The sequence below is a fragment of the Mesoplodon mirus genome (assembly GCF_964341445.2).
Source record: "Mesoplodon mirus genome assembly, chromosome: 4".
NCBI classification, from domain to species: domain Eukaryota; kingdom Metazoa; phylum Chordata; class Mammalia; order Artiodactyla; family Ziphiidae; genus Mesoplodon; species Mesoplodon mirus.
The window spans coordinates 19,339,299-19,351,810 of NC_138979.1; the positions used below are offsets into that span (position 1 = coordinate 19,339,299).

The following is a 12,512-nucleotide window of genomic DNA, read 5'->3' on the forward strand; positions in this document are numbered from 1 at the left end:
ATACATACCTCATTTTGTGGGATTGTTGAGTCCAATCTTTTTTTTTTAAAGATCTATTATTTACTTATTTTATTTTATATATTTTTGGCTGCATCAGGTCTTAGTTGCGGCATGTGGGATCTTCGTTGAGGCATGCGGGATCTTTTGTTGTGGCGCACGGGCTCTTCATTGTGGTGCGCAGGCTCCAGGGCATGTGGGCTCTGTAGTTGTGGCGCGAAGGTTCCAGAGTGCGTGGGCTCTCTAGTTTGCAGCACATGGGCTCTAGTTGAGGCGCACGAGCTCAGTAGTTATGGCATTCGGGCTTAGTTGCTCCGTGGCATGTGGGATCTTAGTTTCCTGACCAGGGATTGAACCCACGTCCCCTCCATTGTAAGGCAGATTCTTTACCATTGGACCACCAGGGAAGTCCCAGGTCCAAACTTTAGCAAATGTTTATTGAGTGCCTACTGTGAGGCAGCTGCTGTGTTAGATACTACAGTTTCAGTGTTGAGCAAAATACAAAGTTCCTGATCTCATGAAGTTTATAGTCTTAGTGTTGATGGTGGACACAATCAAAAGGCCACGTTAATGACTTTATAATTTAAAATGGAAATCAATGCTCCAAGGAAAAGAAAGGAAATAATCAGGGTGTCTGATCTAGACTTAGGGGTAAAGAAAGCCTTTTCTGCTGAATTGATAATGGAACTAAAATCTGATGGATGAGGAGGTATCTTAGTTAATGTTGGGGTAACTGGGAAATGAGAGCAATCCAGAGAGGGAGAAGAATCTGTGCAAAGGCTCTGTGGTACCAGGGTCCATGGTGCCTTTGAGGAAACCAAAGAAAGCTCCTGTGGCTGGAGGAAAGGGAGTGAGTGAGAAGAATGAGGCCAGAGCAGTAGGTGGGGTCAGACCATGCAGGGATTGGTAGATCCTGGTGAGGATTGGGCTTTGTTCTACAGTAATGGGAAACCCTTGATGTTTTGAAAGCAAGGGGGTGATGGGAGCAAATTCACACACACACACACACACACACACACAAAAAAAAAAACCACCCAAAGTGGCAGGAGTAGGGAACTGGATTGGAGGGGATCCAGGTGATACGGTAAGAACAGGTAGTGGTTGTTAGGAAGCTACCAGATAGATGTTGGACCAGGGTGGAGGCAGTGGGGGTGGAGTGATGTAGGCAAACTTGAGAGAGATTTAGGAAATAAAATCAGTAGATGTTCATGACGGTTTGGATTGGGGTGGTACAAGAGGTGGGAGGGTCAAAGATAACTCCTGTGTTCCTGGCTGACTGCATGCCAGAACTAACACTGATAAATGGGGATAGGACAGGTTTGGTAGGGAATTCATGAGTCTAGGGTTGGACATGTTGAGTTGAGGTGCCCTTGAGCCATCCATGTGAGATCTTGAATGTGTGGTTGTGTCTGTAACTTTGGAGCTTTGAGAAGAGTTCTGAGTAGAAGATATACCTTTGTGTCTGATCGATAACTAATGTCAGCTGAAACTGGACACGGATGAGACTTCCATGGGAGAGGGCTTAGAGTAAGAGTAGAAGCCCTAGGGCAGGACTGAGTGGTGTAGAATGCTAACACTGGTGGAGAAGGAGCGGTCAGACCGGTAAGAGGAAAACTAGGAGAGTCAACGGCACAGAAAGTCTCCGGAAGGATAAGTGATCGACAGAACCAAAAGCTGTTGAGAAGTCAAGTAAGATGAAATCAAGTAACCACTCGGCTTTGGTGGCAGAGATGAGGACAGTTCCATAGAGGGAGGAGAATCTAGGTTGTGGGGTGTGAGGAGAGAGTGGGACAAGAGGATATGGAGATAGTGGGAGTGGACAACTCCTTCAGGACGTTTGGCTGTGGAGGGTTGAATACAGATGAGGCTGCAGGTGAAGGGGGCAGAACAGCTGGGTGGGGGTGGGGGGTGGCTGTTGTATTTAAGGATGGCAGCCATCCAAAATAAATAAATAAAGATGGCAGCCATCCTGTTCAAAGCCTCTTGGTCCCTGTTTTCCTAGTCGTCAGATGCTGTCTTCCCAAGTAGACTAAACTACTCGAGGGCAGGGATATCTGTTTTATTCACTATTGTATATTTGGTATGTTTTTATGGTGTCTTACACATTTGTTGAATGTATTATCTCTCATTCAGGGAGCTCTGAGGCCTTAGTGAGCAGAGGCCTCCTCTTTCTCCCTCTCTATTTCTGTTTTCTAAATTAATATTTAAAATCCACATGTAGCAGAAGTCACTCTTTTTCATGTATCGTTATGTTTTGACAGATACACATGGTTGTATAATCACAACTACAACCACAATATAGAAAAGTTCCATCATTGCCAAAACCCTCCCCTGAGCTGCTGCCGTATAGTCAGACCCTTCCCCAACCTCAACTCCTGGGAACCTCTGGTTGCTTCTCCAACTAGTTTTGCATTTTCCAGAATGTCATGTGAATAGAATCATGTATGTTGCTTTTTTTTTTCTTAGTTTGGCTTCTTTTATTTAGCACTTGAGATCTGTCTATGTTTTATGTATCTGTAGTTCACTCCTTTTTTATTGCTTGGGAATATTCTGCTATAGGGCTGTACCGCAGTTTTATTTATCCATTCCGCAGTTAGAGATACTTAGGTTGTTTCCAGTTTTAGGCTACTGGAGCTGTTCTAAATAGAGATGTATGGTTTTTGTGTGAAAATAAATTTTCGTTTCTCTTGGGTAAATACCTTGGATGGGTTTGCTGGATCATAAGGTAAGTGTATGTTTAAATTTATCAGAAAATGCGAAACTGTTTTCCAGGGTGAGTGTACCATTTTGCATTTGCATTAGCCCTGTATGAGATTTCCAGCTGTTCTGCATTCTCATCAGTACTAGGTATGGTCAGTTAAAAAAAAAAAAAAGGATATTCTAATAGGTGTGGGGTGCTATGTCATTGTGGGTTTAAAAAAAAAAAGCTACATATAAGTGAGACCAAACAGTATTTGTCTTTTTCTGACTTATCTCACTAAACATGATGCCCTCAAGGTCCATCTGTATTGTCACAAATGGCAGGATTTCCTTCTTTCTCATGGCTGAATAATATTCCATTGTATGTGTGTATACCACATTTATCTTCATGCACTTGCTGATGGATACAGGTTGTTTCCACGTCTTGGCTATTGTGATTAATGATTCAATGAACATGGTACTGATTTCTTAAAGGTACTGATTTCATTTTCTTTGTGTATATACTCAGAAGAGAGTTTGCTGGATGGTAGTTCTATTTTTCATTTTTTCAGGACCCTCCATTTGGACTGTTGCCCATAATGACTGCATTAATTTACATTCCCACCAACAGTGTACAAGTGTTCCCTTTTCTCCATATCCTTGCTCACACATATTATCTTTCATTTTTTGGATACTAGCCATCATGACAGGCATGAGGGATATCCCATTATGGCTTTGGTTTGCATTTCCCTGATGATTAGTTGGCCATTTGTATGTCTGTTCAATTCCTTCATCCATTTTTAAATCAGGTTGTTGTTTTGCTGTTTACTTGTATGAGTTCCTTGTATATTTTGGACCAGATAGATGGTTTGCAAATTATTTTCTCCCAATCCATAGGTTGCCCTTTCATTTTATTGATTCCTTTGTTGTACAGAAGCTTTTAATTAATTTATTTATTTATTTTCTTTCTTTCTTTTTTTTTTTTTTTTTTTTTTTTTGAGGTACGCGGGCCTCTCACTGCTGTGGCCTCTCCCGTTGCGGAGCACAGGCTCCGGACGCGCAGGCTCAGTGGCCATGGCTCACGGGCCCAGCCACTCCGCGGCATGTGGGATCTTCCCGGACCGGGGCACGAACCCGTGTCCCCTGCATCGGCAGGCGGACTCTCAACCACTGAGCCACCAGGGAAGCCCAAGCTTTTTATTTTGATGCAATCCAATTTATCAATTTTTGCTTTTGTTGCCTGTGCTTTTGGGGTCCTATCTAGAAAATTATGGCCCACACCAATGTCAAGAAGTTTTTTTTTCTAGTTTCAGGTCTTACCTTTAAGTCTTTATTTTGAGTTAATTTTTGTATATGGTGTGAGATAAGGGTCCAGTTTCATTCATCTGCATGTGAATCCAGTTTTCCCAACGCAATGTATTTTTTAAAAATAAACTTATTTATTTATTTGTTTATTTTTGGCTACACTGGGTCTTCATTGCAGCACGCGGGCCCTCTCTAGTTGAGGCAAGCGGGGGCTACGCTTCGTTGTGGTGCGTGGGCTTTTCGTTATGGTGGCTTCTCTTGTTGCAGAGCACAGGCTCTAGGCACGTGGGCTTCAGTAGTGGTGCGCGGGCTCGGTAGTTGTGTCTTGCAGGCTCTAGAGCGCAGGCTCAGTGCATGGGCTTAGTTGCTCTGCAGCGCATGGAATCTTCCTGAACCAGGGCTTGAACCCGTGTCTCCTGCATTGGCAGGCAGATTCTTAACCACTGCGCCACCAGGGAAGCCCCACAATGTATTAAAGAAACTATTCTTCCCCCTTGTGTGTCCTTGGCATCTTTACTGAAGACTAGTTGACTGTACATGTGTGGATTTATTTCTGGGCTCTCAATTCTATTCCACTGGTCTGTTTTTATGCCTGTATCATGCTGTTTTAATTACTATAGCTTTGTAATATGATTTGAAATCAGCAACCATGATGCCTCCAGCTTTGTTCTTTTTTCAAGATGGCTTTGACTATTCAAGATCTTTTGTAGTTCTACACAAATTTTAGAATTGTTTTTTCCATTTCTGTGAAAAATGCCACTGAAATTTTGATAATGATGGCTTTGAATCTCTACATCACTTTGGGTAATATGGGCATTTTAGCAATATTAATTCTTCCAATCCATGAATATGGGATATCTCTCTACTGATTTTTTGTCTTTCTCTCATCAATCTTATAAAGTTTTCAGTGCATAGATCTTTCACTTCTTTGGTTAAATTTATTCCTAGGTATTTTGTTCTTTTTGGTGCTATCATATATAGGATTGTTTTCCTCGTTTCCTTTTCAGATAGATTGTTGTTGGTGTAAAGAAATACAACTGCTTTTTTTGGCATATGTTGATTTTGTATCCTGCAACTTTACTGGATTCATATATTCTAATTTTTGTGTGTGTGGAGTCTTCAGGGTTTTCTACATATAGAATCATGACATCTGCAAACAGAGATAATTTTATTTCCTTTGTTCCAATTTAGATGCCTTTTATGTCTTTTCTTGCTAGTACTTCCAGCATTATGTTTAATAGAATTGGCAAGAGTAGGAAAAGCTTTCCATTTTCCCCATTGATTACGATGTTAGCTGTGGGCTTTTCATAAATGACCTTTCTTGTGTTGAGGAAATTTCTTTTATACTTACTTTATTGAGAGTTTTTGTCATGAATGGGTGTTGAACTTTGCCAAGTGCTTTTTCTGCATACTGAGATGATCATGTGTTTCAAATTGTTCATTTTGTTAATGTGCTGTATTACCTTGATTTGCATATGTTAAACCAACCTTCCATCCCAGGGATAAATATCATTTGGTCGTGGAGTATAATCTTTTTGATACATTGTTGAATTCAGTGTGCTAGTATTTTTTTGAAGACTTTTGCATCTATGTGCATCAGAGATATGGGTCAGTAGTTTTCTATTCTTGCAGTGTTTGTCTAGCTATGATATTAGGTGAGGCTGCTATCATAAAATGAGTTTGGAAGTATTCTCTCTCCTATTTTTTGGACGAGTTTAAGAAGGATTGGTGTTAATTCTTCTTTGAATGTTGGTAGAATTCAGCTTTGAATCCATTTGGTCCTAGGCTTTTTGCTTTTGGGAGTCTTTTTATTACTGTTTGAATCTCCTTATTTGTTACTGGTATGTTTAGTTTTTCTGTTTCTTCTTGTTTCAGTATTGACAGGTTGTATGTTTCTCAGAATTTATTTCTTCTAGGTTTTCCAATTTGTTCACATAATTGTTCATAAATAGTCCCTAATGATCATTCTTATTTCTGAGGTATCTATTGTAATGTTGCTTTCATTTCTGTATTTATTTCAGTCTCCTCTCTTTCCTTCTTAGTTTAGGTAAGGGTTTATTGATTTTGTTTATTTCTTTCAAAAAATCAACTTTTAGTTCTTTTCTGTTATTTTCTAGTCTCTATTTGATTTATTTCTTCTCTGTTCTTTATTATTTTCTTCCTCTGATAACTTTGGGTTTAGTTCTTCTGTAGTTCCTTGAGGTATAAAATTAGGTTCTTTATTAGAGATTTTCTTTTATAATATAGGCATTTATCACTATAAACTTTTCTCTTAGTACTGCTTTTACTGCATCCCATAAGTTTGGGTATGTTGTGTTTTCATTTTCATTTGTTTCAAGATTTTAAAAAATTCCCTTTTGATCCATTGGTTATTCAAGTGTATGTTGTTTAATTTCAGTGTATTTGTGAATTTCCCTCTTTTCCTTCGATTATTGATTATTCCATTGTGTTCAGAAAAGATTCTTGGTATACTTTTAATCTTTTTAAATTTGTTAAGACTTGTTTGTTACTTAACATGTGGTATAACATGTGATATATCCTGGAGAATATCTATGTGTGCTTGAAAAGAATGTGTACTCTCCTGCTGTTGGGTGAAAAGTTTTCTATATGTCTGTTAGGTCCTTTTGGTCTATACTGTTGTTCAAGTCCACTCTTAATTGATTCTGCATCTAAGTGTTACCTCCATTATGAAAGTGGGATACTGAAGTCTCCTACTATTATTGTATTCTATCATTTTCTCCTTTGGATTTGTCAATATTTTATATACTTAGGTGTTCTCACATTGAGTGCATATATATTTACAATTATTATATCTTCCTATTGAACTGACCACTTTATGATTATGTACTGACCTTTATCTCTAGAGACAGTTTTTAAAACCTACTTTGTCTGATATTAGAATAGTCACTCCTACTTTCTTTTGGTTATCTTTCACATGGACTATCCTTTTCCATTCCTTCACCTTCAGTCAATGTGCCTTTGAATCTAAAGTGAGTTTCTTCTAGATACAATACAATTGTATCTTTTTTCAAAATAAATTTTATTTATTTATTTATTTTTGGCTGTGTTGGGTCTTCGTTGCTGCACACAGGCTTTCTCTAGTTGCAGCAAGTGGGGGCTACTCTTCCTTGAGGTGCGCAGGCTTCTCATTGCGGTGGCTTCTCTTGTTGCAGAGCATGGGATCTAGGCGCATGGGCTTCAGTAGTTGTGGTCTGAGGGCTCGATAGTTGTGGCTTGCGGGAGCTAGAGCGCAGGCTCAGTAGTTGTGGCACACGGGCTTAGTTGCTCTGCGGCATTGGGATCTTCCTGGAACAGGGCTTGAACCCGTGTCCCCTGAGTTGGCAGGCGGATTCTCAACCACTGTGCCACCAGGGAAGTCCCAATACAATTATATCTTAATTTTTGTATGTATTCGGCGATCCCATATCTTCTTATTGGGGAGTTTAGTCCATTTACATTTAAAGTGATTATTGATAAAGATTTACTATTGGCATTTTGTTAACTGTTTTTTGTTTGTCTTATAGTTCATTTTCCCATGTTTTTCTCTCTTACTATCTTCAATGTTTTGTGCTATGTTTTATTTTGTATGGATAGGTTTTGATTCCTTTGTCTTTTTTTTAACATCTTTATTGGAGTATAATTGCTTTACAATGGTGTGTTAGTTTCTGCTGTATAACAAAGTGAATCAGCTATACATATACATACATCCCCATATCTCCTCCCTCTTGCGTCTCCCTCATACCCTCCCTATCCCACCCCTCTAGGTGGACACAAAGCACCGAGCTGATCTCCTGGTGCTACGCGGCTGCTTCCCACTAGCTATCTGTTTTACATTTGGTAGTGTATATATGTCCATGCCACTCTCTCACTGCATCCCAGCTTACCCTTCCCCGCCCTGTATCCTCAGGTCCATTCTCTATGTCTGCGTCCTTATTCCTGTCCTGCCCCTAGGTTCTTCAGAAACTTTTTTTTTTTTAGATTCCATATATATGTGTTAGCATAGGTTATTTGTTTTTCTCTTTCTGACTTGCTTCACTCTGTATGACAGTCTCTAGGTCCATCCACCTCACAAATAACTCAATTTCATTTCCTTTTATGGCTGAGTAATATTCCATTGTATATATGTGCCACATCTTCTTTATCCATTCATCTGTTGATGGACACTTAGGTTGTTTCCATGTCTTGGCTACTGTAAATAGAGCTGCAATGAACATTGTGGTACATGACTCTTTTTGAATTATGGTTTTTTCAGGGTATATGCCCAGTAGTGGGATTGCTGGGTTGTATGGTAGTTCCATTTTTAGTTTTTTGAGGAACCTCCATACTGTTCTCCATAGTGGCTGTATCAGTCTACATTCCCACCAACAGTGCAAAAAGGTTCCCTTTTCTCCACACTCTCTCCAGCATTTATTGTTTGTAGATTTTTTGATGATGGCCATTCTGACCAGTGTGAGGTGATACATCACTGGAGTTTTGGTTTGCATTTCTCTAATGATTAGTGATGTTGAACATCCTTTCATGTGTTTGTTGGCAATCTGTATATCTTCTTTGGAGAAATGTCTATTTAGGCCTTCTGCCCATTTTTGGATTGTTTGTTTTTTTTATATTGAGCTGCATGAGCTGCTTGTATATTTTGGAGATTAATCCTTTGTCAGTTGCTTCGTTTGCAAATATTTTCTCCCATTCTGAGGGTTGTCTTTTTGTCTTGTTTATGGTTTCCTTTGCTGTGGAAAAGCTTTTAAGTTTCATTAGGTCCCATTTGTTTGTCTTTTTATTTCCATTTCTCTAAGAGATGAGTCAAAAAGGGTCTTGCTGTGATTTATGTCAGAGTGTTCTGCCTATGTTTTCCTCTAAGAGTTTTAGAGTGTCTGGCCTTACATTTAGGTCTTGAATCCATTTTGAGTTTACTTTTGTGTATGGTGTTAGGGAGTGTTCTAATTTCATTCTTTTACATGTAGCTGTCCAGTTTTCCCAGCACCACTTATTGAAGGGGCTGTCTTTTCTCCCATTGTATATTCTTGCCTCCTTTATCAAAGATAAGGTGACCATATGTGTGTGGGTTTATCTCTGGGCTTTCTATCCTCTTCCATTGATCTATATTTTTGTTTTTGTGCCAGTACCATACTGTCTTGATTACTGTAGCTTTGTAGTATAGTCTGAAGTCAGGGAGCCTGATTCCTCCAGCTCTGTTTTTCTTAAGATTGCTTTGGCTATTCGGGGTCTTTTGTATATCCATACAAATTGTGCAGTCTTTTTGTTCTAGTTCTGTGAAAAATGCCAGTGGTAGTTTGATAGGGATTGCATTGAATCTGTAGATTGCTTTGGGTAGTAAAGTCATTTTCACAATGTTGATTCTTCCAATCCAGGAACATGGTATATCTCTCCATCTGTTTGTATCATCTTTAATTTCTTTCACAGTGTCTTATAGTTTTCTGCATACAAGTCTTTCGTCTCCTTAGGTAGGTTTATTCCTAGGTATTTTACTCCTTTTGTTGCAGTGATAACTGGGAGTCTTTCCTTAATTTCTCTTTCGGATCTTTCATCATTAGTGTATAGGAATGCCAGAGATTTCTGTGCATTAATTATGTAATTAGTTATAACTTTACCAAATTTGTTGATTAGCTCTAGTAGTAGCAGTAGCTCTAGTGGAAGTTTTTTTGTTTGTTTGTTTGTTTTAAGACTTTCTGATGTGGACCTTTTTTTTTTTTTTTTTTTTTTTTGCGGTACACGGGCCTCTCACTGTTGTGGCCTCTCCCGTTGTGGAGCACAGGCTCTGGACACGCAGGCTCAGCAGCCATGGCTCACGGGCCCATCTGCTCTGCGGCATGTGGGATCTTCCCGGACCGGGGCACGAACCCGTGTCCCCTGCACTGGCAGGCGGACTCTCAACCACTGTGCCACCAGGGAAGCCCGATGTGGACCATTTTTAAAGTCTTTATTGAATTTGTTACAATATTGCTTCTGTTTTATGTTTTGGTTTTTTGGCCCTGAGGCATGTGGGATATCGGCTCTGCGACCAGGGATCAAATCTTCCCCTGCACTGAAAGGCGAAGTCTTAACCACTGGACCGCCAGGGAAGTCCCATCATCAGGGACATTCTTAAACTGCCTTTATCTTTTCTGCCCACACAAGGCACTGAAAAATATAATGCCTATTAGTGTCATTTGGTCTGCTGCCTTGATTTGCACTAGGTGCCAGCAGTTTTACTCACCTTTGCTTTTCACCAACAGTGCAAATGTCAGCACAGTGAACAAGACATCTTAGTATTGTTCTGAAAATAGTTTTGATTTCATGGGCTCCCCTGAAAGGATCTCTGGATCCCCCAGGGATCTGAAGACTTTGAGAACCACTGCTCTAGACCAGCTAGGTGAATGGCAATCTAGGAGGTGTTACCTGAGCTGAGTGTGGCTGGGGGACATTTCACATTCTGAGCTGGGAAAGGGGGATGTGTGACCTCACAAAGGGGCCCAGAATTTCAGAAGGCCTGGAGTCAACATGGAGCTTGGAATGGTTTCAGCATTTCAGCTTGGAATGGGCTTCTAGCAGTGAGAGTAGTGGGAGTTGTATAGACCAGATTGTGGAGGGTGATGGATACCTATGAGAAGAATTCAGGACCTGGGCTTCAGCAGATGTAGATTCTAATATGGTCTGTGCCCACTAACTAATGTTAATCTTGGTCAAATCCATTTACTTTGATGGATCTTTATGCTTAACACGTAATTAATATATACTCAATAGGTATCTTGTTCACTGAAATTAAATAATTTCATCTGTGGAAGATGAAGGGGTTATATTTTATTTCTCTGAGGGTTCTGTAAACACTGAACATGATTCTGTTGTTATCACAGTTGAGTCAATTGAAACTTAGACAAACTGAGGAATGTGGGTGGACAGTGATGGAGCCGGAAGTGAGATCAGGGTCTCCCAGCTTCAAGTTCATGCTATTTATGTTCTCCATCCTGCCTGCTCCCTGGTCTCCTGCCTTCCAAAGCTGAGAGATTTTCTTCTCATAGACTGTTACTTCCCTGACCCCCTTCTTATTTGCTATCCTTCCTTTATGCAGCTGGTCTGGTTTTGTCCTTTGATTATGCTGTTAGAGCACACCTTTTTGTGTGTGTGACACTTATCACAAATACAATGGTTTATGAAAATACTGGTTTACTATTCATGTCCCCCATCCGGGATATAAACTCCTTTTTACTGGTTGTTTTATTCCCAGGACCTAGCATGGTTCCCTCACATGGTAGGCATGGGTACCAAAATACAGAAGAGGGTTGTAAAGTATCACATGAGTGGTGTAGGCAGTAAAAGCTTTAGGAAGTCAGAGAAAGGGGGATCAATGGGGCCTTCAGTATCCCAGGAAGATTTCAGAGAAGAGAGGGGGCTTGATCTGGACCTTGTAAGATGATCTGTAATACAGTTGACCCTTGAACGACACAGGTTTGCACTGCACGGGTCCATTTATATGCAGATATTCTTTAGTAGTAAATACAGTACTACGCGGTCCATGGTTAGTTGAGTCTGAGGATGCGGAGGGCCAACTATGTTATACGTGGATTAACCCCCGTGTCGTTCAGGGGTCAGCGGTTTACTGTTTTCAAAGTACTTTTTGTGATATCAAGGGTCATGCTATTTACTTATCCTCTAGTTGAATGTTAGTAACTTTTAGGTTGCCATTAATAGGTCATTCATTGGCCAGGTAGAACCAGAACTGTGAGGGAGTTAGGGTGGTGGTCTTTTTCGTTCATTCATTTATTCAGACCTTCACTGTACACGTATTTATTGAATACCTGCTGTATGTCAGGCACTGGGAATACAAAAGAAAAAAAAGAGAAGAGAGTTCCCTGCCCTCCTAGAGCTTACACTGTAGTGGGATGAGGAAGAGACAATCAATACATCAATCAATAATCAGTCAATAAGAAACATGTCAGCTAATGATGTTTGGCAAAGAATTAAAAGAGGGTGGTAAATGACAAAGAGGAATTGGCAACTACTTTAGGCTGAGGGGGTGACACCTACACTGAAGTCTGAATGACAGGGCAAGCTGTACAAAGGTCAGGTGGCAAAGCATTCCAGGCAGGAGAAGAAGCCAGTGCCGCTGTGCAAGACCCTGCTAGGCATGCTTGAGGGTTGGAAAGGTGTGAAGGGAGCATTGTCGGTGGCGACGAATGGAATGAGATGAGTTTAGAGAGGTGAGCAGGACCTGGACCATTTAGAGCTTTTCTAAGCAAGGTCAAGTTTAGACCTTTATGCTTCGGGGAGCTGTTGAGTGGAGTGATGTGCTCTGAGTGATGGAGGCAGGGTCTAGGGGACAGCAGTGGTGCTGGAGAGGAATGGCTGGATTCAGGATATGTTTGGAAGTGGGGCTTTTCCTGTGTTGCTCCAATTGTTCCCTGATCACAGTCTGCTCTTCTATCCCCACTTTTTTTTTTTTTTTTTTTTTTTTTTTTTTTTGCTGTACGCGGGCCTCTCACTGTTGTGGCCTCTCCCGTTGCGGAGCACAGGCTCCAGACGCGCAGGCTCAGCGGCCA

General features: G+C 40.6%; 1 protein-coding gene across 1 annotated transcript in view; it reads left to right on the plus strand.

Moving 5' to 3' along the window:
• CCDC3 (coiled-coil domain containing 3) overlaps window positions 1–12,512 on the plus strand; it is a 110,882-nt gene that overhangs the window by 9,566 nt on the left and 88,804 nt on the right. The gene's annotated exons all lie outside the window — the stretch shown is intronic.